Source organism: Macaca thibetana, chromosome 15, assembly GCF_024542745.1.
Source record: "Macaca thibetana thibetana isolate TM-01 chromosome 15, ASM2454274v1, whole genome shotgun sequence".
Taxonomy (NCBI): domain Eukaryota; kingdom Metazoa; phylum Chordata; class Mammalia; order Primates; family Cercopithecidae; genus Macaca; species Macaca thibetana.
This window is the reverse complement of record NC_065592.1, coordinates 65,442,674-65,448,371: the sequence shown is the minus strand read 5'-3', so window position 1 is coordinate 65,448,371 and position 5,698 is coordinate 65,442,674. Positions and strand designations below refer to the sequence as shown.

The window sequence follows — 5,698 nt, the reverse complement described above, 5'->3', positions numbered from 1 at the left end:
TCAGGAGTTTGAAACCGACCTGGGTGACACAGCAAGATGCCGTCTATAAAAAAGAAAGAAATACAACTGAGCTCAGTGGCTCATGCCTATCATTCCAGCACTTTGGGAGGCCGAGGCAAGAGGATTGATCACTTGAGTTTGAGACCAGCCTGGGCAAGACAGCAAGATCCTGTCTGTACACAAAATTTAAAAATTAGCTGGGCATAGTGGCATACGCCTGTAGTCCAAGCTACTCAGGAAGCTGAGGCTGGAGGATTGCTTGAGCCCAGGAATTCAAGATGGTATAAACACCCACCAGTTTCTTCCTGATTGCTGCACAAACCAAATCAATTCACAGAGACTATGGCACTGCAGTAAAGAGTTTGACTGACACAGGGCCAGTCACACCATGTGGGAGATAGAGTGATTATTCAAATCAATCTCCCTGAGCATTTGGGGGCTAGGAGCATTTTCAAAGGTAGTTTGGGGGAAGAGGTGGGGTGGCTAGGGAATAGGTATCTGTTGATTGGTTGGGGGTGCAGTCCTAGGGGTATGGGAAGTTGTCGTCCTGCATGCTGAGTTGCTTCCGGGTGGGGCCACAGGAGTGGTTGCAGGTCCAGGTTAAGCCATCAGTGTCAGACATGCAAAAATCTTGAAAAGGTATCTCCAAAGGCCAACCTGAGGTTCTACAATAGTGATGTTATCTGCAGGAGTAATTGGGGAAGTTGCTGTCTTGTGACCTCCAGAATAATAGCTGGTAATTGTTTATGTCTACCCATTAGCAGAATTCAGGCTCCTCTACCCTCCTAGCCTGGTGGTCTCTCATTAGCTTTACAAAGGCAGTTGAGTTTGGGGAAAGGGCTATTATCATTTAAGTTATAAACTAAATGTCTGCTAAAGTTAGCCTGGCCAAAGCACAGGAATAATTAAAGGCAGCTTGAAGGCCAAAGGCAAGACGGGAATTGGTTAAATCAGATCTCCTTCAGTGCCATAATTTTCTCACCATTACTATCTTTGTGAAGGTGGTTTAGGCAGCAGTGATCTATGATAGTACCACTGCACTCCAGCCTGGGTGACACAGTGAGACCTTAAGAGAAAAAAAAAAACAGAAAGAAAATAAGTATGTGTAAGATGTCAAATAATTTAATATATCTATGATTATTTCAAGGATATGTTCACAGAAATGAAAAAGTCATATATATTCTGCTTAGATTCAGACTAATTTTGAAATTTCTACAAAAACCTTCTGTGACTATTTCTTTGAGATGAGCTATTTTTAGCTCTTCAGTTCACTAGGTGGAAACCTTATCCATATCTATTTTTCAATGATCTAGTATTTATAATGTAAAATACATAGTAATTATTATTTTTCAGAAATTTTCCATAAAATAAATCCACTTGATCATGGTAAGTATACTGCTTTATAAATCTAACAGTCATGGTTTTTTGGTTAAAGAATAAAATGAATTTATAGCCTATACATTTCTTTTTTCTTGCCAGTGAAATGGAGACAAGAAGTTTCCTCAGTTGCCGAAGCATGTTTATAAACCTCTTCTAAAATTAGAAGTAATTTATGAGTAAATGTTCTGTGTAATACAGCTGTGTATCCATCTGGCCCTGGTGCTTTATTACCTGATACGTCTTGTAGGGCACTTTTTAAACATTTCTTTTCATCCACAGACCATATTTAATTTCCCTTTGCGTCTGGCCTCAATAATTCCAAAACTCTATTTCATCCTCATAGCAAATACACAAAATAAATCCCATAATCCTACATGTTATTTTCCAGGGGTTATACTTGTAAGGCTCATAAATCAATAAGAAGCTTCAAAAAGGAATTTTCTTAAAGTCTATTTAGAATTTGCTTATCTTGTCCATGAGACAAACTTTAAATAATATTGAAAATCAGCTTTCATCTCATCAGTACATGTCCTTTTAGAATCACAGACCTACGTACAAAGAAGTTGCCAATGTCCTACAGAATTTCTTTTCAAAGAAGAGACCATTTCTAGGGAGTTACTCATAATATCTCAAAGAGCAATCTGGATCAGTCAATTAAACAGGCATTTGGTAGGCCTTCTCTGACTTTAGACCTGATAGTAATAAGGAAATAATGGTTGCATTTGTTGGATCCCAACAAAACTAATATGGAGGGCTATCTCCTGAGAAGACTGGGAATCCTGAGCCAGAGCTACCAAGGTGTATGCTGTGGTTAATCATTAGAGTGCAGCCCGGTGAGTGCCTTTTGTCCAGGGTGAGTATCTGGAGACTTTGAGGGCCCTCACTCCCATACTCCACTGCATCTGAGACTTCAGGGCACAACCAAGACAGAGGCAATGGGAGGGGATTATTTTTAATGTCCTTTGTATTAGTAAGTCCAAATGAGAGGAACCCCATACCCACTGTGAATGTAAAAAGGCAGGATGCTTGTGAAATGGCATAACCTGGATACTGAACTCAGGCAAACCCTGAGAAAAATGCACTGGTGTCCTTGGAGAGGTGCTGGGTCCAAGTGAGAGTGAAGGAAAGTCTGTGACCTGCACAAGTCACGCCATTGTCACATCTCCAACAATAAAACCAAATCACCAATTGGCCTTGATGCCAAAGATCATAGTGATGATCATAATGATCTCCCTTTAAAAGCAGATGAGTTCCCCAAGTTTAGGAAAGAGGAGGGTGTGGTGGGGTGCTTCCCATAGCTCTGGGGTACAAAGCTGCACTTTCTACAGTGAACCTTGACCGCAAGATTGAAAACCATCGTTTTTAGTCTTCTTAGGAGACATGGAAAAGAAGTTTGAAGGGTCTAAATAATCTATGATGTTCTCTCCAACTCAAAGCATTTAACTAAGTACCTAATAGTGCCTGCTATTACTTACTTAAGGATTACCTGATTCTAGAAACGGTGCTAAGCATATCACAGGTAACACACTCACTTACTAAACAGCGGAAGTAACAGAGTATAAGAATTAAGTAGCAAAAGACTGTAGGATTTGCATCTGTATTTCCTTTTCAACAAGAACTATGTCTTATATGTCTTTGCATCCTTGGGCGAGCACTGGGCACACAATGGGCACGCCACAATATTAAACAATCTAAAGCTATAACTATCTCAAGCAGTGAGAAATTTTCCAAAGAGAAGAAAGCGTTTCAATTTTTTCAGTAAGTTAGCATTTATTTTTAGTAATGTAATTATACCCCCCAAAAGTTATATCCCCTGTATATGATTCTGTTTGCTTTAAGTATGACATTTCAGAATACAAAAACCCAAGCCTGGGCCTGTTCTAGAAGAGGTTTACCTCCTTGGTGAGAGTGGATTTACAAAACTCTCCCAGAGCAGAAACAGTTCCCAAAGTAATCCACAGAGCATCAGTTCTGCAGGCCACTAGGTCATGTGCATAATCAGCAACGGCATTAAAGTGGATCTGTGGTCAAACCAAAGTAGGGGATGCTGGACTAAGAAAGGGTAAACCAGTTTCTTTGCAGGAACACATATTAGAACCCTGACTGCACTACATACCTTGTAAACCTCCCTCAAAGTGCATATGGGCTGTGGCATTTCTCAAGTCCACTTTTGCATGGAACTGCTTCTTCATGATATGTCTTCAGAAGCAACCGTTTACTGAACCCTCCTGCCTACCCATGTCTTCAGTGGTTTTCTTTTGGTTCTGCTTTTCCTCCTTGCCATCAATTTTTAGTAGGTGAGACTCTTCTTCTGTCTGTGGTCTAGAACATTAGGAGAAGAGGCAAGAAACCAGGTTCCAGGATCATAACTTCTAGATCACCAGTTGCTCCTGGTGGAGCTAAGAAATGCCTTCAAAGCTACTTGGAACTATGGGTAAAGGTGAAAGGATAATTAAGGCAAAGAAAAAAGAAGGCAGGGGGATACAAGAGAAGAGGAAGGCAGAGAAAAAAATAAAAAGACAATACAAGAAGAAATACGTGGTCAGAAGGGATGCAAAACCACAATTAACACTCCACCTTCCATTTTAACATGAAAACCTCAGAGATGAGTCAAATTCCAACCATCAAGGAGGTAGTATTCCTGCAGGAGCAGCGGACCGGTGATCTGAAGAGCAGCCTTTTTCTGTGTCCTCAGCCTCTTACCCTCATTAGCCAAGGGAAGTTATCCAAGCACACAGCAAATCTTTGCCATCACTCTGATGTACTCTTAATGTTTCTCACCATTAGGGTTTCTGCAATTTTGAATGCATAATATACTGTCTACTAAAATTCTTTGATCTTAACAAAAACAAAAGCACACAAATGTTGAGTGGTGGGCAGAGACCATCTCTATTTGGCTTAGAATCACAGATTCACAGATGTTCAGAGACTTAGAGACTTTAGAGGCAAGGTTGTTTTGGTGACTGTCTTGCAAGTAGCCCACAGAGATATGTGTTTCTATAAACCTTGCTCTTTTTCAGAAGTTCATTAAAGGTAAACCACCCAAGTCACCTGTTCACTGTGGCTTCCTGTCAGGAGGGACCATTTAGATAACTTCTTGGAGCCTGTCAACTCTTACTGCACTAACAGTATCAGATGCAAGCTGGGGAATTTGGAATGCTATCTGCAATAGTGACATCTGGTGGCTTCTACGTTCTGCTGCACCTCCTTAAGGCAGGAAAGCAAGCCTGGCTTTTAAGCAGTATTTGTGAAAACGTTAAAAAATTACATGAGTTCTGGAAAAGGACTTCAGAAATGGTATCATTTAACAATCTCCACTTGAATGCTTATGTTGCTCACTATATTAAAAATTATGGTGTTTCAGCAGCACACATACTAAAATTTTGAAAACTACAGAGATTAGCATGTGCAAGGATGACATACAAATTTGTGAAATGTTTCATATTTTAAAATTTATATTTGTACATTATTTATTTATTTATTTATTTATTTATTTTTTGAGATGGAGTCTCGCTCTGTCGCCCAGGCTGGAGCGCAGTGGCCGGATCTGAGCTCACTGCAAGCTCCACCTCCCAGGTTTAAGCCATTCTCCTGCCTCAGCCTCCGAAGTAGCTGGGACTACAGGTGCCTGCCACCTCGCCCGGGTAGTTTTTTGTATTTTTTTTGGTAGAGACGGGGTTTCACAGTGTTAGCCAGGATGGTCTCGATCTCCTGACCTCGTGATCCGCCCGTCTCGGCCTCCCAAAGTGCTGGGATTACAGGCTTGAGCCACCGCACCCGGCCTATATTTGTACATTTTTTTGAGACAGGGTCTCACTTCTGTCGCCCAGGCTGGAGTGTAGTGGTGCGATCATGGCTCACTGCAGCCTCAACTTCCTGTGTTTAAGCAATTCTCGTGCCTCAGCCTCCCGAGTAACTGGGACTACAGGTGTGTGCCACCACGCCTGGCTAATTTTTGTATTTTTTGGTAGGGACAGGGTCCCACTATGTTGCCCAGGCTGGTCTCAAACTCCCAGGCTCAAGCAATCTTCCTGCCTTGGCCTCCCAAAGTGCTGGGATTACAGGTGTGAACCACCACACCTGGCTTATGTAATTATTTTTAGAAAAGATAAAAAGAAAAAATTATGATGAAAGAACTATTATGATATGAATCCTTGTTTCTAAAGGAGAAGCAGTTAGAGAAATATTGAATTATTTGGATTGCAAAGGGTCTTGCATGTCTCTGAGTGGGGTTTTGAGTTGGTTTTCCACGTCTGCTCTGTGGTGTCCCTCATCCACACACCTGATAAACGAGTGATGAGCCAGGTAACCCCACCCT

The 5,698-nt window shown here is 41.3% G+C and overlaps 1 pseudogene; it reads left to right on the top strand.

The window, feature by feature from the left end:
* The first annotated feature begins 4,735 nt into the window (after positions 1-4,735).
* On the top strand, positions 4,736-4,829 carry LOC126938145 (uncharacterized; annotated as a pseudogene).
* Positions 4,830-5,698: the final 869 nt, after the last annotated feature.